Source organism: Lissotriton helveticus, chromosome 9, assembly GCF_964261635.1.
Source record: "Lissotriton helveticus chromosome 9, aLisHel1.1, whole genome shotgun sequence".
Taxonomy (NCBI): Eukaryota; Metazoa; Chordata; class Amphibia; order Caudata; family Salamandridae; genus Lissotriton; species Lissotriton helveticus.
In genome coordinates this window covers 226,642,180-226,664,773 of record NC_136070.1, presented here as the reverse complement: position 1 = coordinate 226,664,773, position 22,594 = coordinate 226,642,180, and the positions used below count along the sequence as shown (strand labels likewise).

Sequence of the window (22,594 nt, the reverse complement as noted above, 5' to 3'; positions counted from 1 at the left end):
TCACAGAAATTTGGTCCTGGAGGTCATAATTTTCTAAGCAAAGGAGCCCCACAATGCACTAGGACTTTCTGCTACTAAGTGTGGTCTTTTATCACTGCCCTACCTTTCTGACATGTACAGGCCTAGTATAAAATGTATAGTTTCTTACCGGTCAGTGTAGTTTTGCAGCTTAAAGAATTTTCTGGATTCACATGCTGTGCATTATTCTACTATTTTGTAGCTGGGTTCGGAATTCTCCCAAAAATACTTTTGTCCTACTCTTTTTGTTGGTGGGCTTCTACGTGCCTTCAATTGGTGCCCCTTGTGACGGCATCGTGCTTCCGCTGGAAGCTCCCACCTTTGGGTTCCATCTTCACATTCGTTTTTATTTTATTTTTTTTCCTTGTGCTGCTTCCTCCTCATCTTCTTGTCGTAGGAGGTTGGGTTCATTTGTGAATCCACAAAAGTCTTCAAGCTGTAAAACTACACCGACAGGCAAGAAACTATACATTTTGCAGCATGAATCTTTTCTGGATTCACATGCTGTGCATTGATTTTGTAGGGGTTACTACAGTGGCGGTTGAGTGGAAGATGAGACTTCATTTGAGAACAGATGTTGTAAGACCTTTTGCCCTACCTGTGCTTCCTTGTTCTTTTGAAAATCCACACCATAGAGTCTTGTGAACGTTTGCTCTAATGACCAAGATGCTGCCATACAAATGTCTTGTAGTGGAGTATTTGCTAAGAAAGCAATAGTTGTCCCCTTCTTTCTTGTTGAATGTGAACCAGGAGTGTTTTGTAATGTCTCTTCTGCATTCCTGTGGCACAACTGAATAGTCTGTGCTTTCCATCTTGCAGCACAAGTTACTACTTGTGTAACGATATATCTGTAAGAGACATTAGTTAGTATTAGATTCCTTACCTTAGAATATCCCCAGGCATCAGACTGGATCCGGAAATTTTTGCGTAGCAGTACCCTTGCGCGTCGGTAGGCGTCGTCTGCGGCTCCGCGTCCGTCGTCGGCGTCGTGGGCGCCGTGATGACGTCGTCGGAGTACTTAGACGCCGCCTCCGCGTGCTGACGTCAGTTCTTAGACACAGCTTTTCCGCGCCAGAAACGCAGAGCCATGTTAAAAACCAACACTGGTGCCATTGAAACTAGGGCCCTGAAAGGGGACAACCCTAACCCTAGATATTGGTTCGCAGAATGGGAGGATGGGTGGGTCGGTAAGGAATCTAATACTAACTAATGTCTCTTACAGATATGTCGTTACACAAGTAGTAACTTGTGCATCTGAAAGAGACACGTTAGTATTAGATTCCTTACCTTAGAATAGATACCCCAGCAATACCAACCCCGGTGGTGGGTCTGCGAACCAAAATCACACCAGAAAGTCCCGGAGGACGGAACGGCCAAAGAAGCCATCCCTTCGGACTTGGCTGTCCAGGCAGTAGTTTCTTGCGAACGTGTGCAGCGAGGCCCACGTAGCTGCCTGACAGATGTCTTGTAAAGGCACTCCCCGGCCCAGGGCAGTGGTAGTCGCCGTGGCTCGGGTAGAATGAGCCCGCAATCCAGCAGGAGGCTCCTTCCTAGCCAAGGAGTAGCATGCCTGGATACACAGGATGATCCACCGGGAGATGGTCCTCTTGTGCACCGCTTTCCCCTTCTTCGCGCCCACGTAACCAACAAAGAGTTGGTCATCCACCCGGAACTGGCGTGTGCGATCCAAGTAGAATGAGAGCGCACGCTTTGGGTCCAGACGGTGGAGCCGCTCTTCCTCTTTAGAGGGATGCGGTGGCGGGAAGAAGGTTGGCAAGGTGATAGACTGCCCGATGTGGAAGGCCGTGACAACCTTGGGCAGGAAAGAAGGTTTGGTACGCAGCACCACTTTGTCCGGATGGACAGAAAGGAAAGGTGGGGTACAAGAAAGGGCCTGGAGCTCACTCACTCTCCTGGCAGAGGTGATGGCAACCAGGAAAGCAGTCTTCAAGGTCAGAAGGCGAAGAGGACAGTTGTGAAGTGGCTCAAAGGGAGCGCACATCAGAAAGGTAAGAACCAGGTTCAAGTCCCACTGAGGCATCACAAACGGAACAGGAGGAAACGTGTGTGTGAGGCCCTTAAGAAATCTATTAACAATAGGGGACTTGAACAAAGAAGGTTGATCAGGCAGCCTGAGAAAGGCTGAAAGGGCAGAAAGGTAGCCCTTGATAGTGCCCAGAGCAGAGCCCTGCTGGGCAAGAGAAAGAAGGAAGAGAAGGACTTCAGAAAGAGGGGCATTGAGGGGATCCACAGCCTTTGCTGTGCACCATGCCACAAATCTGTTCCACCTGCAGGCGTATACCGACTTTGTGGAGGGACGCCTGGCTGCCAGAATGACGTTACAAACTTCAGGAGGCAAGTCAAATGGCCTCAACTGTCGCCGCTCAATCTCCAGGCATGGAGGTGGAGACTGGACAGGTTCGGGTGGAGGACCGTCCCCTGCTGCTGCGACAGAAGGTCCTCCTGAAGAGGCAGACGAACCGGGGGATCGACTGATAGACTGAGTAAGTCTGGATACCAGTACCTTCGTGCTCAGTCCGGAGCCACAAGGATGACTTGGGCCCGGTCGCGCTTGATCTTCTTCAGCACTTTGGGCAGAAGTGGTATAGGCGGAAAGGCGTACAACAGACCGCAACTCCACTCGCGACGAAAAGCGTCTCCGAGCGAGTGCCGCCTTGGAAATTCCAACGCGCAGAACTGATGACATTGCGCGTTCTCTGCGGTGGCGAATAGATCTAACCAAGGCTCTCCCCATCGCTGAAAGAGGCCTTGCGCCACGTCCGAGTTCAGACGCCATTCGTGATCCATCATGCACCGACGACTGAGCTTGTCCGCCCTGGCGTTCAGAGAACCTGTCAGGTGTTGAGCCACCAGGGTCACGCCCTGGCGTTCCAGCCATTGCCAAAGGCGAAGAGCCTCTTGACAAAGGATCCACGACCCCACCCCGCCTTGTTTGTTGCAGTACCACATGGCGGTGGTGTTGTCCGTGAATACCTGCACTACACTCCCCCGGACAGAGGGGAGGAATGCCTTCAGTGCCAGACGAATCGCCCAGAGCTCCAACAGGTTGATGTGGAGCCGGGTCTCCGTCGGAGACCAGAGGCCTCTGATCTCCGCCTCTCCCAAGTGGCCTCCCCAGCCCTGAAGGGACGCGTCCGTCACAACTACGTGCTCCGGTTGGGGAAGGGAGAGGGATCTGCCGCTGACCCAATCGCGGTCCGTAAGCCACCACTGCAGCTGTCTCGCAGTGCCCTCCGAGATCAGGACGTGGTCGGATAGGTTGCCCTGATGCTGGGCCCACTGAAACTTCAGGTCCCACTGCAGAGCCCGCATCCGCCACCTGGTGTGATGCACCAGTAGGATGCAGGAGGCCATCAGCCCCAGAAGCCGCAGCGTCAACCTGACCGAAACCCGGGATAATGGCTGAAAGATGGGAATCAGAGCCTGAATATCCCAGACCCGCTGTTCGGGTGGATAAACCCGAAACCGCGCCGAGTCCAGACCCGCTCCGATGAAGAGGAGCTTCTGAGAGGGGCACAGGTGTGACTTTGGCACATTGATGGAGAACCCCAGCTGGTGCAGGAGGTCCGCCGTCGTCTGGAGGTGGCTGACGACTGTCTGGGGCGAGCCCGCCTTCAACAGCCAGTCGTCGAGGTAGGGGAAGACTGAAACCCCTAACCTGGGCAGATGAGCTGCGACCACCGCCATCACCTTTGTGAACACCCGTGGGGCGCTGGTAAGGGCGAAGGGGAGCACGGTAAATTGTAAGTGCTCGTGGCCCACCATGAACCGCAGGTAGCACCGGTGGGCAGGCAGGACGGGGATATGAAAGTAAGCGTCCTGCAAGTCCAACGCTACCATCCAGTCTCCTGGGTCCAGGGCAGCCAGAACCTGAGCCAGAGTCAGCATTTTGAACTTCTCCTTCCGGAGGAAGCCGTTGACGTTCCTTAGGTCCAACATAGGGCGTAGGCCCCCTTTGCCCTTCTTGGGTACCAGAAAGTAGTGGGAGTAGCAACCACACCCTACTTCCGGCCCAGGAACGCGCTCGATGGCCCCCTTGGCCAAGAGGGCCGTAACTTCCTCCTGCAGAAGTCGCAAATGATCCCCCGATACACGGTGGTTCTGCGGTGGCATGGCTCGAGGAGTCGCCTCGAAGGGGAGGGAGTAGCCCCTTCGGACGATTTGCAGCACCCACCTGTCCGATGTGACAGTGCGCCAGTGGAGGTGGTGATGGCGAACCCTGCCCCCCACTGGCGTCACATGGGCCTGAAAGCACGGACTAGGAGGGTTTTGAGGCGGATGCTGCGGGGGAAGGTGTGGACTGACCTCGCCGCTGCCCCCGACAGCCCGGACGGCGGTTCCCACGGCCGCCACCGTGTTGGGTATTGCCCTGCGGTGCGTGGCTGGCGGCGCGTGTGGGCGCACCCCTTCCATGGCCACGAAAGGAGTGAAAGGCAGCCGATTGCTGGCGCTGGCCCGAGAGGCCCAAGGACTTGGCCATAGCCCTGGAGTCCTTAAAGCGCTCAAGCGCATGGTCTGCCTTGTCGCCAAAGAGGCGACGGCCATCGAACGGCATGTCCATGAGCGTGCTTTGAACATCTGCCGAGAAGTTGGCAGACCTCAGCCAGGCGTGGCGTCTGACCGCCACCGTCGTTGCCATCGCTCTACCCAGCGAGTCAGTGGTATCCAGCCCACACCGGATGGAATACTTGGCTGCATCCCGGCCCTCCACAAGGGCTTGGCCGAGTTTGGCCCGTACCTCCAACGGACACTCTGGCAGCACTTCCGCGACCTTATCCCACACAGAGTGGGTGTAACATCCCAAGAGGCAGGCGGTGTTGGAAGACCGCAGTCCTAGACTAAGGGATGAGAAGATCTTCTTCCCATACTGGTCATACCTCTTGGATTCCCGGTTCGGTGGGGCCGACGGGAATGCGGTCTGGGAATTGGAGGCCTGGATGACCAGGCTCTCGGGGGTAGGGTGGGAGGACAGGAAACATGGGTCGCCCGGGGCTGGGCGGTGGCGTCTGGCCACGTTCCTATCTACGGGCGAACCCGTAGCGGGCTTGGACCAAGTGCCCAGAAGAACGTCGGTCAAGGCCTCATTAAAGGGCAGCAGAGGCTCGGCCGAGCTTGACTGCGGTTTAAGGACCTCAGTGAGGAGGTTAGTCCTCACGGCCGCGACGGGGAGCTCAAGGCCCAAGGCCTTGGCAGCCCTCATCAGCACCACACTATATGTTGCCCCCACCTCCGAAGCCACGGTAGGATGGGAGACAAACCCAGTGTCTGGAGAGGTGTCCAGGCCACTGGCCTCCCCAAGGTCTCCTGTCCAGTCCTCCTGAGACTGACACTCCCTGGTCAGAGGGTCCTCAGACCCCTCCCAGTCCTCCTCCACACCCATCTCCTGAAATTCAGGGTTTTCAACCAATGGGGCCTGTTCATAAAAGTGAAATTCACCAAACGACGTCTGGAGCGGCGCCCAACGGGGCCGTTCCGACGGCTGAACAGGAACGAAGGTAGGACCGGGGCCGGCGCCGCCCGAGGACGGCGCCGGAGGCGACACCTGAGGGTCCGACACCGGGGAGGTCGTCAGATCCACCGGCGACTATCCCGAACCCGAAGGAGAACCAGCGGCGTCCTGCGGCGCCGGGCCCGAAGGCGCCAGCGGCGTCGGAACAACTGGACCCCTCGGCGCCGGGCCCGAAGGCGTCGGCGGCGTCTGGGCCGAAGCACCCGACAGCGTCGGGCCGGAGCCGCCGACCCGCTAGGGCCCCCAGACGGGTCCGCTGGGCCCGAAGGCGCCGCGGAGCCCGTCGGAGGAGAGAGTGTCCTCATGGCCATGAGGAAGCGCTCGATCTCCTCCGGCGTCGCGTTCAGCCCAGGGACCGGAGGGTGTGGAGCTGCACGCGGCGCCCGTGACTCCGACGGAGTCGCGTGGGTGGTGTCACCCGAACCCCCGGCTGCATCGCGCGAGCGTCGGGGGGAGTCCGAGGAGCGATGACGCCGCTTGGACTTCTTGTGCCTCTTACCTGACGACGACTTCGACCCGGAGGAGTGCGGCCTACTCTCGGAGCTGTGGTGGCTCCGAGCCCGGGACCTGTCCCTCGACCTCCCATGGGATCGGGACCTCTCACCGCGCGGGGCCGACTGCCGGAGCTCGAGGCGCCTACGGGACCGCTCCCGCCTGACCTTCGAGGAGAGGGCCCGGCAGTCAGAGCAGGCCTTGTCGTCGTGGTCGACGCCCAAACAGGACAAACAGACGCGGTGAGGATCCGTGACCGACATCAGACGGTGCTTGAAGCCGGGCATCCCTACGGCACCGTTCGGAGTCGAGAGACTTCGAAAAGCAATCAAAAGGATCAAAAAAGTTAGTCAAAAATGACTAGGGTTACTGCTTTTTCCAGATCTGCGCTTGCTGGCGCGGAAAAAAGAAGAACTGACGTCAGCACGCGGAGGCGGCGTCTAAGTACTCCGACGACATCACGGCGCCCACGACGGACGCGGAGCCGCAGACGACGCCTACCGACGCGCAAGGGTACTGCTACGCAAAAATTTCCGGATCCAGTCCGACGCCTGGGGATATTCTAAGGTAAGGAATCTAATACTAACATGTCTCTTTCAGATATTGTGTATTTGGTAACAAGCCTTCCTAGAAAACTATTTGCATATTAGCTGTTTTGTTTTCCTGTCAGCCTTTGTCCTTTCGATGTAATGCAATACGGCACATCTTGCATCTAGAACTGTGTAATGCCCTCCTCTCTGCATGTGTTTTAGGTCTTTGAAAGAAACTTGGTGTCTGAATACTTTAGTTCATGTGCAACTGTGATATAACCTATGGCATGAATTGTGGGTCAGTTCTCAAGATAATTCTGTCTTTGTGAACTTGAAAATAAGGCTCCTGTAAAGTGAGTGCTTGTAACTCACTAACTCTGCACATTGATGTTATGGCCACAAAAAAAGCAGTCTTTAGTGTGAGCATTTGTAATGTAGACTTGTGTAACGGTTCCAACTGTACCTTCACCAATTGTGTGAGCACAGTACTTAAATTCCATGTGGGTGCAGGCACCTTTGTTCAATGTGACCCCTTGTGTACGCCACTACTGCTGCTAAATGAACCTTTAAAGATGTATAGGTCAGCTTACAATCTAGAATTATTGTTAAGTACTTTGGCAATGTTTTATCTCTAGTGAACATGTTTTAATAATCCTTCTTTAAGATACCAGAGTGAAGTTTTGTGTCCATTTAGCTATATAAAACTTTCTAGTTGTTGGTTTTCTTGCTTCTCTTAAGACCGCCATTGTCCTTTCCTGCAACTTTAGATGTCTGAATTCCAAGTCTACTGGAGCCATGCTGCCAGGTTTAAAGGCTCTGATTCTGGGTGAAGCACCCTTCCTTCCTGCATTGACAACAGGGCTGGCCTGGTTGGCAATTTGTGAATCTTTCCCTGTGATTGTTCTATTAGTTCTGAGAACCACATTTGTCTTGCTCACTGTGGTGCAAGTTGTATTGGGGTCATGCTGTTGATCTTGCATTTGCTGTTCACCCTGTGAAGAAGGGGTATTGGGGGAAAAGCATTTGCAAATTTCCCTAACCAATTTAACGACAGTGCATTCCCCATGTACTGGTGGCAATGTTGTCAGGAGGCGAAGCTTTGGCATTTCATGTTCTGGGATTTTGCAAACAGATCTATCTATTTCTGGTGCTCCCCATTTTTGAAAAATGTCCATGAGTACTGTTTGGTTCACTTCCCACTCATGAGACCATAAGGCTTGTCTGCTCAGTCTGCCTTGATATTGTCCTTCCCTGGTAGGTGGACAGCTAAGATCTCCATCTTCCTTTGAATAGACCAGTGTCACTTTTTCGTGCTAATCTTGACAGTGGTAGAGTCTGTGTCCCTCCCTGTTTGTGTATTTAAAACATGGTGGTTGGGCTGTCCGTTTGGATCAATATTTATTTTCCCCAAAGCTGTTTTTGAAAGGCGTTTAAAGCTAGTAGTACTGTTTTAAGTTCCAGGATGTTGATGTGTTTCTTGTATTGCATCCTGGTCTTTCCAGACCTCACCTTACTTTGAGATTGTTCATGTGGGCTCCCCATCCCATCTGTAGGTGTCTGATGTTATGGTCACAGTTGGTGTTGGTTGTGTAAATGTTCTTCCTTGTGTTATATATGACCTGTTCCACCATGCTGTCTCCTCCCCTATCATTTGCATGACAACCACTAGATCTTCCCAACATCTCGTCATCTGTGACCATTGGTTTTGTAGCCATTCCTAAAATGGTCTCATGTGAAGTCTTGTGATTGGTATCAACAGAATGCAAGAAGCCATAATTCCTAGTTGCTTACTTACCGTCCTCATTGTCAGAGCTTGCCCACTTCCGATACAGCTGTATCTTCTTTAATAGTGCTACTGTTCTTTTCTTACTGGGAATACTTTCTTTTGGATTGACTTTTTCTGGACCCTAAAAACATTTTCTTTTGTTCTTGTTCGTGTGATGACTTCTCCATGTGTACTAAGAACCGGAGCTAGTATAGCGTTATTATTACTTGCTGCATGTGCTCTTTTTATCTTTTGTATGAGTTTGCCCTTACCAGACTGTCTTCTAATTAAGGATAAACATATATGCCCTGCTTTTACAGCTGTGCTTCTACTGTTTCCACACACTTTGTGAATACTCTTGGTGCTGATTTTATTCCAAATGCTAGCACTTTAAACTGGTTGTGTTTGTTGTCTATCACAAATCTGAGGAATTTCTTGTGGCTTGTGTTCATGAGAATGTGTGAATAAGAGTCCTTTAAATCTATTGTCATCATATAATCCCTTACTTGTAGTTGAGGTATTACCTCTTGTAGGGTAGCCATTTTAAGTTTTTGCGATTTTATAAATTTGTTTCAAAACCTCAAGTCTAGAATTAGTCTGAATGACCTATCCACCTTGGGTATTAGGAAGTATGTTGAGTAGATTCCCTTGTTTCTTTCTAGTCTGGGTACTAATTCTATAGCATCCTAAGACAGTATTTCCTCTACCCTCGAGTAAACGTGATGTTACCTACTTTGAATGCATCTTTTTCTTTGGTCCTTTGCATGGAGGTGTCTTGTCTAATTCTATGCAATACCCGGATTGTATTAGGTTTAAAACCCACTTGTCTGTGGTGATTTTCCTCCACTTCTGGAGTAAATGTGTCATTAGGCCTTCTACTTGTGTTGAAAGTAGAAGTTCTTAATGTTCTATTTTTGTCCCTATGTGTGTCTGTACTCTTAATGCTGCACTCTTGGATGTTTGACGAGTGTCTTTTATGAACTTTGACAAGTCACTTATTTGACGGGGAGCCCCTCCCCTTTGTGGTTGTCCTCTTCTGCATGGGTGTCCACTAAAGGACTGTCTGCCTTGCTGGGACAGTCAGTTTTGTGGTTGTTGTTGATTTGCCTGACTACTTCCCTGATGTGACTGTTGGTACGTCCGATGTGATGTTCCTGGATGGAAGGAGTCCATTCCTGTGGGTTTTTGTGAGGATGCTGTTCCCCTCCGCATATTGCCTCTGCACTGTAGAGCCCGCATTGATTTTGCTGTTTCGTTGTCCTTTTTCAACTGATTCAGAGTCTCGTCATCCGCACTCCTGAATAGTTGCTCCCTATTAAATGGTGCATTTAGTATGTTAGCTTGTACTTCAGGTTTAAAACCTGAAATTCTTAACCAGGCATGGCGTTGTTCTGTAATGCCTATCATCATTTGTCTGCTTGATGTTTCTGCAGCATTGAATGCAAATTTGAAACAGGTATTGATGATGTTTTTGCCATACTCCACCAAGTGTTCTGCCCTCTTTTGGTACTGCTCTGGGAGATGACTCATGTTGATAGCCGTGACGACTAAGCAGTGCGTTGAAATTTGCAATATGCCATGGTTTTGCAGCACTCCTTTCAACCTTTTGCCCTATGAGGTCCATCCTCATCCTTATCTGGAGGAGGTCCCGTTAAGCTTGGGACATTAGCTCTCTTCCTAGCAGTAGATATTATTCAATCTGCTGGAACTGTTCCCTTTAGGTAGTTTAGATCCTTGGAAGAGTGTTTATACTTCTTCTCTGTCCTAGGAGTGACAGTCGTACGTGTTGCTGGTACTTTAAATGCCTCCTTTCCTTGATCCAAAACACTTGGGAGCATAGATAAAAATTGGTTCCTTGATTGTGTGGGCAGGAAAGTTTCTAGTGGAAAACATGATTGTTGTATTTCCTCTTCTAATTGCACCCAATATCTACTTGCTACTTTCTTTATAACCTGGTTATATATTCCAATATCATCAGGTGGTGATGGTCTTGAAGGATAAGGGTCTACACCTTCTTCTGGTGGGACTGTTTCTTGCCATTATGTGTCTTGGTATTCTGATGTCTCAGAACCCTGGTAGATTTGTTCATCCTGCTCCTCATAGAAGATTTATTGTTCATGATCTTCTTGAGTTAAAGGTGGATCTATTTCCTAGAGGCATTCGTCCCCTTGATTCTGTAATGTCAAAGACTTACTTGGGATACAAAACTGTTTAAGGCTTTGGTCGAAGTCTTTCTTCTTTTGTAAAAGACTGATCATTTTGGCTTCGAGACGTCACTTCTTTTTCTCCATCTCGACTGTCTGTTGTTGGATGTCGAGGTCACATGCTTTCTCTTTGACGAGGAAGAATCCTTCAAAGACAACATGACCGGCGAACTGTGTCATTCTGTATTCAACCGCTCCCGTTTCGACGTGGATGCGTTCTTTCCTCAATCGTCCTTTGACATCTTAGATTTTTCGGGGGTCTTTATTTACCGCTGATGTGTCCTTTTTGAAAGATCCGAGGGTACTTTTCTCTCTGGTCTTCCTTGCGGTTATCGAGTGTTTCAACACTGATGCTGCCGTTGAGGATTTAGAATTGGATTTTCATGTCTTGGTTAAGATCTTCGAGAACTCTCTGTATCCCCTTCTGGACTTTTGGTGACGTTCTCCTCTTCATCGCTTGAAATGCCTAAGTCTCGTAGAAATGGAGCGGGATGTTGGCCCTGCATGGTATGTTAGGCTGTTCTCTGCTTTACCCTCAGATTCTTTGGGGTGAATGCTGAACAAGTGTTGCAATCTTCACTACGGTGATCTACCAGCAGGCAGAGGTTGCAGACCAGGTGCTGGTCCTTCTCTGCAAACTAATGGTGGAGGTTTTTGCAAAACTGGAATGCAGTCTTCTCCATCACCATGTACAAGGTGTTCCCTGCACGTGCATACTCCAGAGCTGTCACTGAGTATACCTTGTCCTGCTCCCAGAACTTCTTCGGTACCTTCGCCTGATGTCTTCTTTGCTCCAGTAGACTTTCGGCGAATTTTGTTTGATTTTCTTGCAAATGTTTTGTTCCAGCTGTTGACGAGCCTTCTGTATCCATCTGGACCCAAAGGAGGGGGAAAAAAAAGAATCTGAAGATGGCAACCATAGGTGGGAGCTTCCGGAGGAAGCACAATGATGTCACAAGGGGGACCAAATAGAGGCACGTCGACGCCCACCAACAACAAAAAACAAAAAGAGTAGAAGGACAAACGTTTGTGGGGAGAATTCCAGACCCAACCACTAGAAGGCAGAATAATGCACAGCATGTGAATCCAGAAAGGATTCACCCTGCAAAACTAGAAGCTTTATTCAACTGGAGCTAGCTTTATTGTGTGGCAGTACTAAGGATTAGTGTATCTGAGAGTGTATATGAGTTCCAAGCACACTACCAACTCCCTGTGTGAGCCACGGTGTGCAAACATTTGGAAAAACATTGGAAGTGCCATAATATCTGAAGCATCAGAGGAAAATAAAAGTGCCCACAACTAACACTTTTCAGTAACCACTGCCCAGACAAAAGGTTTGTACCTACTTGATCTGATTGTGTGACAAGAGCCAAATTACATCATTCATTTGTTCTTATGTTCCAACATATGTAAAAAATTGGAGAGCTCTGAAAAAGGTTAGTGGTCAACATGACACTTCCTAAAACACTGGATAGGAGGACACAATTAATCGTAAGCCACTCTTTAAGGTACAGTGTAACAACTGAATCATTTTTGTGCATTTACTAATTATCTGGGATTCATTATAATAGTTGTAATGAACACGTTACTAACCTTCGGTAACACATTATCTGGTAAAGAAAAGATCTAGCTGCAGATTCTTTACCTTTGAATTTCCCTTGTGTCAGATTGGATCAAGAAGATTTTTCTTCGAGCAACACCCCAGCTCGCCAGTGGGACGTGTCAGATGGTTTTCCGTGGCATCGTCAGAGGTGACATCATACATCATCTATATAGTCATCTCTGCGCACTAACATCAATTACTTTTCCATGACTTTCCACACCAGAAGCACAGAGCCATGAAGGGTACGGACATTGGTGTATCCAAATTAGGGCCCTAAAAGAGATGCGCTCCAACCCTAGAAACTTGTCCACAGAGCAGGTAGGATGGACAGGTTGGTAAGAAATTAGCTGCTACATCCTATCTCTACCAGATATTGTGTTACTGAAGGAAAGTAACTTGTTTATTTGATAGAAATATCTAGCCACATATTCTTTACCTTTAAAAAGATACCCAAGCAAGTGGGCTGCAAACAACTTCTAAACTAAAGCACAAGTTACTACTTGTGTAACGATATATCTGTAAGAGACATTAGTTAGTGATAGATTCCGCACCTTAGAATATCCCCAGGCGTCAGACTGGATCCGGAAAATTTTGCGTAGCAATACCCCTGCGCGCCGGCAGGCGTCGTCCGCGGCTCCGCGTCCATCGTCGGCGTCGTTAGCGCCGGAATGACGTCGTCAGAGTACTTAGACGCCGCCCTCGCGCGCTGACGTCAGTTCTGATACACAGCTTTTCCGCGCCAGATAAGCAGAGCCATGATAGAACCAACACCGGTGCCATGAAACTAGGGCCCTGAAAGGGGATGACCGTAACCCTAGATATCGGTTCGCAGAACGGGGAGGATGGGTGGGTCGGTAAGGAATCTATCACTAACTAATGTCTCATACAGATATATCGTTACACAAGTAGTAACTTGTGCATCTGACAGAGACACGTTAGTGATAGATTCCTTACCTTAGAATAGATACCCCAGCAATACCAACCCCGGTGGTGGTTCTGCGAACCAATAATCACACCAGAAAGTCCTGGAGGACGGAACGGCCAAAGAAGCCATCCCTCCGGACTTGGCTGTCCAGGCAGTAGTGTCGTGCAAACGTGTGCAGCGAGGCCCACGTAGCTGCCTGGCAAATGTCCTGCAAGGGCACTCCTCGGCCCAGGGCAGTTCTAGTCGCCGTGGCCCGAGTGGAATGAGCCCTCAATCCAACAGGGGGCTCCTTCTTAGGCAGGGAGTAACACGCCTGGATACACAAGATGATCCACCGCCTTTCCCTTCTTAGCGCCCACGTAACCAACAAAGAGTTGGTCATCCACCCGGAACTGGCGTGTGCGATCCAGATAGTAAGAGAGCGCACGTTTTGGGTCCAGGCGGTGGAGCCTCTCTTCCTCTTTCGAGGGATGCGGAAGCGGAAAGAAGGTGGGCAAGGTAATGGACTGCCCGATGTGGAAGGCCGTGACAACCTTGGGCAGGAAAGAGGGTCTTGTCCGCAACACAACCTTCTCCGGATGGACAGAGAGGAAAGGAGGTGTGGAAGAAAGAGCCTGCAGCTCACTCACTCTCCTGGCAGAGGTGATGGCAACCAGGAAAGCAGTCTTCAGAGTAAGAAGACGAAGAGGACAGTTATGGAGCGGCTCAAAGGGAGCATACATTAGGTAAGTAAGAACAAGGTTCAAGTCCCACTGGGGCATCACGAAAGGAACAGGAGGGAACATGTGTGTGATGCCCTTCAAAAACCTATTTACAATTGGGGACTTGAACAATGAAGGCTGATCAGGTAGCCTTAAGAAGGCGGAAAGGGCAGAAAGGTACCCCTTGATAGTGCCCAGAGCAGAGCCCTACTGGGCAAGAGCAAGAAGGAAGAGGAGAACCTCAGAAAGGGGTGCAGAGAGTGGATCCACAGCCTTTGCTGTGCACCATGCCACAAACCTGTTCCACCTGCAGACGTATACCGACTTTGTGGAGGGACGCCTGGCTGCCAGAATGACATTACAGACTTCAGGAGGCAAGTCAAATGGCCTCAACAGTCGCCGCTCAATCACAAAGCTTGTAGGTGGAGACTGGACAGGTTCGGGTGGAGGACCGTCCCCTGCTGCTGCGACAGAAGGTCCTCCCGAAGAGGCATACGAATCGGGGGATCGACTGACATGTTGAGTAGCTCGGGATACCAGTATCTTCGTGCCCAGTCCGGAGCCACAAGGATTACCTGGGCCCGGTCGCGCCTGATTTTCTTCAGCACTCTGGGCAGAAGTGGTATAGGCGGAAAGGCGTACAACAGACCGCAACTCCACTCGCGCCGAAAAGCGTCTCCGAGCGAGTGCCGCCTTGGAAATTCCAACACGCAGAACTGATGACATTGCGCGTTCTCTTCTGTGGCGAATAGATCTAACCAAGGCTCTCCCCACTGCTGAAAGAGGCCTTGCGCCACGTCCGAGTTCCGACGCCATTCGTGATCCATCATGCACCGTCGGCTGAGTTCGTCCACCCTGGCATTCAGAGAACCTGCCAGGTGTTGAACCACCAGGGTCACGCCCTGATGTTCCAGCCACTGCCAGAGGCGCAGAGCCTCCTGGCTTAGGGTCCACGACCCCACCCCACCCTGTTTGTTGCAGTACCACATGGCAGTGGTGTTGTCCGTGAACACCTGCACTACACTCCCCCGGACAGAGGGGAGGAATGCCTTCAGTGCTAGTCGGATCGCCCGCAGCTCCAAAAGGTTGATATGGAGCCGGGACTCCGCCGCAGACTAGAGGCCTCTGATCTCCGCCTCTGCCATGTGGCCTCCCCAGCCCTGGAGGGACGCGTCCGTCACAACCACGTGCTCCGGGTGGGGTAGGGAGAGGGATCTGCCACTGACCCAATCGCGGTCCGTGAGCCACCACTGCAACTGTCTTGCAGTGCCCTCCGAGATCAAGACATGATCGGACAAGTTGCCCTGATGCTGGGCCCACTGCAGAGCCCGCATCCGCCACCGGGCGTGATGCACCAGAAGGATGCAGGAGGCCATCAGCCCCAGAAGCCGCAGCGTCAACCTGACCAAGACGCAGGATAAAGGCTGAAAGATTGGAATCAGAGCCTGAATATCCCGAACTTGCTGTTCGGGAGGATAGACCCGAAACTGCGCCGAGTCTAGAACCGCTCCGATGAAGAGGAGCTTCTGAGAGGGGCACAGGTTCGACTTCGGCACGTTGATGGAGAACCCCAGCAAGTGCAGGAGGTCGGCCGTAGTCTGGAGGTGGCTGATGACTGTCTGGGGCGAGCCCGCCTTCAACAACCAGTCGTCGAGGTAGGGGAAGACTGACACCCCTAACCTGCGCAGATGAGCTGCGACCACCGCCATCACTTTCGTGAACACCCGTGGGGCGCTGGTAAGGCCGAAGGGGAGCACGGTAAACTGAAAGTGCTCGTGGCCTACCGTGAAGCGCAGGTAACGCCGGTGGGCCGGCAGGACGGGGATGTGAAAATAGGCGTCCTGCAAGTCCAACGGTACCATCTAGTCTCCAGGGTCCAGGGCAGCTAAGACCTGAGCCAAAGTCAGCATCTTGAACTTCTCCTTCTGGAGGAAGTCGTTGACGTTCTGTAGGTCCAAGATAGGGCGTAGGCCCCCTTTGCCTTTCTTGGGTACCAGAAAGTAGTGGGAGTAACAACCACACCCTACTTCTGGCCCAGGAACGCGCTCGATGGCCCCCTTGGCCAAGAGGGCCGTGACTTCCTCTTGCAGAAGTTGCAAGTGATCCCCCGACACGCGGTGGAATTGCGGTGGCATGGCTGGAGGGGTCGCCTCGAAGGGGAGGGAGTAGCCCCTTCGGACGTTTTGCTGCACCCACCTGTCCGACGTGACAGTGCACCAGTGGAAGCGGTGATGGCGAACCCTGCCCCCCACTGGCGTCACATGGGCCTGAAAACACGGACTAGGAAGGTTTTGAGGCAGATGCTGCGGGGGGAGGTGTGGACTGGCCTCGCCGTTGTCCCCGACCGCTGCCACGGCGGTTTCCACGGCCGCCACCGCGCTGTTGAACATTCTGCGGTGCGTGGCTGGCAGCACGTGTGGGAGCGCCCCTTCCATGGCCACGAAAGGAGCGAAAGGCACCCTATTGCTGGCGTGTGGCCGAGAGGCCCAAGGACTTGGCCGTAGCCCTGGAGTCCTTAAAACGCTCAAGGGCATGGTCTGCCTTGTCGCCAAAGAGGCGACGGCCATCGAACGGCATGTCCAGTAGAGTGGCCTGGACATAGGCTGAAAAGTTGGCAGACCTCAACCAGGGGTGGCGTCGGACCGCCACCGTCGTTGCCATAGCCCTGCCCAGTGAGTCCGTGGTATCCAGCCCACACCGGATGGAATATCGTGCTGCATCTCGGCCCTCCACTAGGGCTTAGGCGAGTTTAGCCCGGACCTCCTTCGGACATTGTGGCAGCACATCCGCGACCGTGTCCCACAGGGTGTGGGTGTAGCGGCCCACGAGGCATGCGGTATTGACAGACCGCAGTCCCAAACTCAGGGACGAGAACACTTTCTTTCCGAATTGTTCATACCTCTTGGATTCCCGATCGGGCGGAGCCATCGGGAATGCGGTCTGGGAAGTGGAGGCCTGGATGACCAGGCTCTCGGGGGTGGGATGGGTGGACAAAAAGGATTAGTTACTTACCTGTAATCCTAGTTCTCTTCCAGGGGTATCCTCATCAGAGTCATAAGCATTAGAATATTCCCGCCCATGCGCGGGCCCCGGAAACACTATATTATATGTGCCCCACACATATATATATATATATATATATATATATATATATACAAATATATATATATATATATAAAACATGCAATAGCAGCCAAATCACATCAGAGCTGATATATGCTGTGAAGAATTTCCACCATACATGAATAATATGTATTAGAAACATGAGAAACAACACCAAAGATTGTTTAGAAACTGTTTTAATGCTTAGGCAGCAGTAGAAATTCTTATAACTCACTGAAAGCATAGAAAGCTCCCAGGTTGCATTGCAAACACACAGTCTAAAAAGACTGAAAAGCTAACCTGTAGCTGTATACAAAAAAACTGACACCGTGCCTTTAAGGCACCCATGACCCCCGGTATCCCATCATGCCTCAGGGGTGACAGTTAGGTCAGTTGTTCTTTTCAGAGACTGAAAAAACCAAGTAACAAAATAGGTTAACAATATCTCCTTATTAAAGAATATCCTTTGCCCGGGGAGGTGGGAGGGTTGCTTATGACTTTGATGAGGATACCCCTGGAAGAGAACTAGGATTACAGGTAAGTAACTAATGCTTCTCTTCCAGGGGATCCTCATCAATAGTCATAAGCATTAGAATAGAATAGCGAGCCTCTCCTCTTCCCTGCGGGCAAAGGAATGACAAGACAGTAATCTCATCAACAAGCCTGAGCAGGCTATAGGCTACCCAAACAGATTTCTCAAGGAGGCTTGCCCTACTTGAGTATCGGCCCTGGAATCAGATTCGAGACAGTAATGCCTCGTAAAGGTATGAACTGATTTCCAGGTTGCAGCCTTGCATATTTCTGACATTGGAATGTCATGCAAGAAAGCCACTGTGGCCGCTTTCCCTCTGGTAGAATGCGCTTTGGGTGATACCAATAAAGGCTTGCCTGCAAGCTGATAGGCCAATTTAATGCAAGAGACAATCCATCTGGAGATGGACCTCTTGGCCGCTGGAAAGCCCGTTCTCATTGAACCATAGTTCACAAACAGCTGATCCGTTTTCCTGATCCCTTTAGTCTTTTCCAAATAGAACTTGAGCACTCTCTTAAGATCCAAGGAGTGCAGTGACCGCTCGGCTGGGGTCGTCGGATTTGGAAAAAACGAAGGGAGGGAAATGGACTGATTTATATGAAAATCAGAAACCACCTTAGGCAAGAAAGATGGATGAGCCCTCAGGACTACTCTATTGCGGTGGAAAACAGTATATGGTTCCTTCGCACAGAGCGCTTGTATCTCGCTTACTCTGCGCGCTGAGGTAATTGCCACCAAAAAAAACGCTTTCCAAGAGAGATGTTGCAAAGAGGCCTTGTGGATGGGCTCGAAAGGAGGTGACAACCTGGATAGAACGAGGTTCAATTCCCAAGGAGGAGAAGGATTTCGTACAGGGGGATACACTTTTTTCAACCCCTGGAGGAAGTCCTTAACCACCGGAACCTGAAAGAAAGAAATCTGATTAGGTGATTTCCTGTACGCTACTATGGCTGACAAATGCACTCTAATGGAAGTATATTTCAAACCAGAAGCTGCCAAGGAAAGGAGGTATGGCAGGATTACCTTCTCCTGCCCTTTAGTCGGATCTAGGTGATGATCCCTACACCATATGTAGAACCTTTTCCACTTGAACGCATAAGACGCTCTCGTGGAAGGTCTCTTAGCCTCCTTTAAAATGTGCATACATTCGGGAGGCAGATTCAGATGACCATATTGCAGGACCTCAGGTGCCATGCTGTCAGGGTCAGTAATGAGAGGTTGGGATGCAGTATCCTCCCGTTCATCTTGCTCAACAGGTCCGGTCTGCGAGGAAGTCGTATGTGTGGACACACAGACAGATGCAGAAGGTCCGGGTACCACCACTGCCGTGGCCAATCCGGAGCTATTAGGATCATCTCCATGTCCGACCTGAGGAGCTTGGACACTACCTTCGGAATCAGAGCCAGGGGAGGAAATGCGTAAGCAAATGCTCCTGACCAATCCATCAGGAGAGCATTCCCCTGTGACCCTGGCCGGTGGAATCTGGACGCGAAGGCGTGGCATTTTGTGTTTTCTTCGTCCACAAACAAGTCTATGGTTGGATGACCCCAACAACGAAAAAGCTCTTCTACCACTTCGTCGTTTAGCACCCAGTCTGACTGATCTTCGAAGTGCCTGCTGAGTGCGTCTGCTTTGATGTTTAACTCGCCTGAAGGTGCACCGCCACCATGAAAGGTTTCGAGAGAGAAGCCAGTGCCAGATGGTTTGAGCCTCCCGGGAGAGAGGGCATGACCGCGGGCCTCCTTGTTTGTTCAGATAGAACATGGTGGTTGTATTGTCTGTCTGAACTAAGACTGAGTTGGACTCGATCGCTGGAAGAAAAGCTTTGAGAGCTAGAAACACCGCTCTGAGTTCCAGCATGTTTATGTGGTACGTCCGCTCCTGCGCAGACCACTGACCCTGAATCTGAAGGGGACCCATGTGCGCTCCCCAGCCTTGTAGAGAGGCATCTGTCACTATAGACTGGGTTGGTAGTGGTTGGTGAAAAGGCACTCCCACCAGCACATTCCTCGTCCGAGTCCACCATTTGATGGCATCCTTCGCTGCTTGGGAAAGATTGATACGATCATCCCAACGCCCTGTCGCCTGGTCCCACTGGTCTTCGAGAGCCAGTTGTAGAGGCCGCATTCTCAGCCTGGCGTTCGAAATGATAAAAACGCCATGGAACCCAGCAGGGAGGCTACCTGCCGGACTGTTGGAAGCCGAGACTCTAACAGAATTCCACACTTCTGCCTCATGGAAAAAAGTCTCTCCTCCGAAGGAAACGCTTTTCCCAACTTTGTGTCCAGATGGAGCCTAGGTAGTGGATTGACTGTGTCGGCCGTTGGACTGACTTCTCCAGATTTACATGGAGACCGAGCTTGTGCAACTGGTGTAGGCAAAGTTGCAGATCGTATGTTACCTGTACCGGAGAAGGGCCCTTTCGGAGCCAGTCGTCCAGGTATGGGTAGATGAAGAGTCCCTTTTTGTGAATAAAAGCCGCCACCACTGCCATGCATTTGGTGAAGACTCGTGGTGCGGACTTGAGTCCGAAGGGTCGCACCTTGTACTGGTAGTGTTTGCTTCCTACGACAAACCTCAAGTACTTGCGATGCCGCAGTGCAATCGGAATGTGAAAGTATGCATCTTGCAGATCCACCGAACACATCCAATCTCCAGCTTGAAGATGTGGGCATATTTGATGAAGAGCTAACATGCGGAACTTTTCACTGACAATGACTTTGTTTAGGAGACGCAGATCGAGTATGGGTCTGAACTTGTCCTCTTGATCTTTTTTGGGAACAAGAAAATATCTGGAGTAGACTCCCTTTCCTCTTTGAGAGTCAGGAACTTCCTCTATGGCTCTTTTTTGTAGCAGAACTTTCACCTCCCTGCGGAGCAAGCTTAGCTGGTGAGGGCAAGAGTTCTTTGGAGGAATGTTCTTTGGAGGCGCACGGAAGCGTAGCATGTATCCATTGCGCAGTATATTCAGCACCCACCGATCCTTTGTGATGCTGACCCACTCTGCCAGGTGTTGTGAAGCACTTCTTCGCACTGGAGTGGGCAACAGCGCCAGAGGAAGCCACTGTTCAGGCCTTTCCTCCTCTCGTGGTGGTAGAGGACTGCTGGTGACCTCCTCTACCCCTGTTGGATTTGCCTCGAAACTGGGATTTTCCCTGGTTCTTATTTTGGGACCACTGAGGGGTTTGAACCCTCTGTTGAGCCCCTCTCCCCCTGCTGGTCTTAAAACTGCGTTTGAATTCTTTTTTCTTCTCCAAACCCACCGCTTTTACCGTATCCAGCTCTGTCTTCATACGAGTCATCTCTCCGTCAGCATGTTCTCCGAAGAGAGAGGAACCCGAAAAAGGAAGATTAAGGATGCGATGCTGAGCATCCGGCTTCAGCCCTGTGAGACGCAACCAAGCTGACCTCCTGGCACAAACCCCATGAGAGTAGGAGTGTGCCGCAAGCACTGCACCGTCCGATGCTGTGCTTATCAACTGGTTCGCCACCAGACATCCTTCCGTCATTGTTTCTTCGAAGTCCTTCTGGTCCTCCTTTGGCAGCTTGGACTTGAACCTTTCCATGGAGTCCCATAAGGCTCTATCGTATCTGCCCAACAGCGCGGCTGCACTGGAGACCTTCAGCATGGAGGCAGATGAATTGCAAACTTTGCGACCCCACGAGTCCTGTAATTTGCTGTCCTTATCTGGTGGGACTGAAGAAGAAGCAGCTACTGCATGCGTCTTCCTTGCCGCTGCCACTATAACAGAGTCTGCTGGAGGGTCAGATTTTACAAAAACTGGGTCCGAAGAAGCTGGTTTGTATTTCTTCTGTATGCGGGCTGGCACCGCTCTGATGGCTGCTGGAGTTAGGAAAACGTCCTTGACAGGATCCATAATCCCCGAGACTAAAGGTAGCAGTGGACGAGAGATAGATTTTTTTGTGCAAAGTTTCAAAAATTACTGTCGTAGTAACCTGGGGGACAGACATTTCAATGCTCAGCTTCTGAGCTCCTCTTTGCAGGACATCTAGATAAGTGCCGATGTCATCCACTGGAGAGGATCTAGAAGTAGGAATATCTGTCAGCGTGGGAGAGTAATTCCTCTTGGAAGACCTGGTAGAAGAGGTAGATGAAGTAGACTGAGTTCTTGGACGTCTACGGTGAGCACCGTGCCTCCTCTCACGTGATCTTCTTGGATGCTCTTCCCTTCTAGGAGAGCGAGATCTGACCGGATCTTCTCCTCTGGGTGAACGAGATCTGACCGGATTTTCTTTTCTGGGAGATCGGGATCTAACCGGATTTTCCCTTCTGGGAGAGCGAGATCTGGTTGGTCTTCTCACAGGTGATTTGTCTGCTTGGCGCCTGGGAGGACTACGCCTGTCCACTTCATCCACCAGTCTCTGAAGAGGAGATCTGTGTTGAGGACTGACATACTCGTGCATACGTTTGGTAGCCCCTGAATCTCGCCAATGGTCCAATGACTGGTACCATCTGGGTGAAAGTCTGACCTCCGCAGCTGAAGGATCTGGCTGACGCACAGGAGGCAGGACTTCTGGACCTTGAGGATGTTGTTGAGGAGCCAGAAGACTGTGAAGTAGAATGGCGAGAAGCTGACTCCGTAACCATGATCACAGAGTTTCTTGACGACGATCGAGCCCTTTCTGAATGTCTCGACGTCGAGCGTTCTGGCGTCGTACGTTTTTTTCTCGACGCCGAATGCCTCCGGGGAGTCGGCGGGTCCATCAATCTCGACCTCGAATGCCTCGATGGCGATCGATGCGAGGATCTATGGTCTCTCGACGTCGAGTGGCGATGACCAGCCGTTGATGGAGCCCTCTCTCTCGACGTCGAACGGCGATGACCAGCGGTCGACGGAGCCCTCTCTCTCGACGTCGAACGGCGATGACCAGCCGTCGACGGAGCCCTCTCTCTCGACGTCGAATGTCTGTGCGACGACGGTGGAGGGGTATTGGTCACCCTCGACGCCGATCGCCGTTTTGCTGTCGACGGCGGAGGGGTCTTGGTCCTCGAAGCCGAACGTCGTTTCTTAGACGACGGCGGAGGGATCACACTTCTCGCCGCCGGTTGCCGCCTGGATGACGACGGCGGAGGAGTCACCTCCCTCGACGCCGATCGTCGCCGGGATGACGACGGCGGAGGGGCCTTGGATCTCGACGCCGACCGTCGCCCGGTTGACGGCGGCGGAGTC

The 22,594-nt window shown here is 51.4% G+C and overlaps 1 protein-coding gene across 1 annotated transcript in view; it reads right to left on the bottom strand.

Moving 5' to 3' along the window:
• INO80 (INO80 complex ATPase subunit) overlaps positions 1-22,594 on the bottom strand; it is a 534,228-nt gene that overhangs the window by 87,581 nt on the left and 424,053 nt on the right. The gene's annotated exons all lie outside the window — the stretch shown is intronic.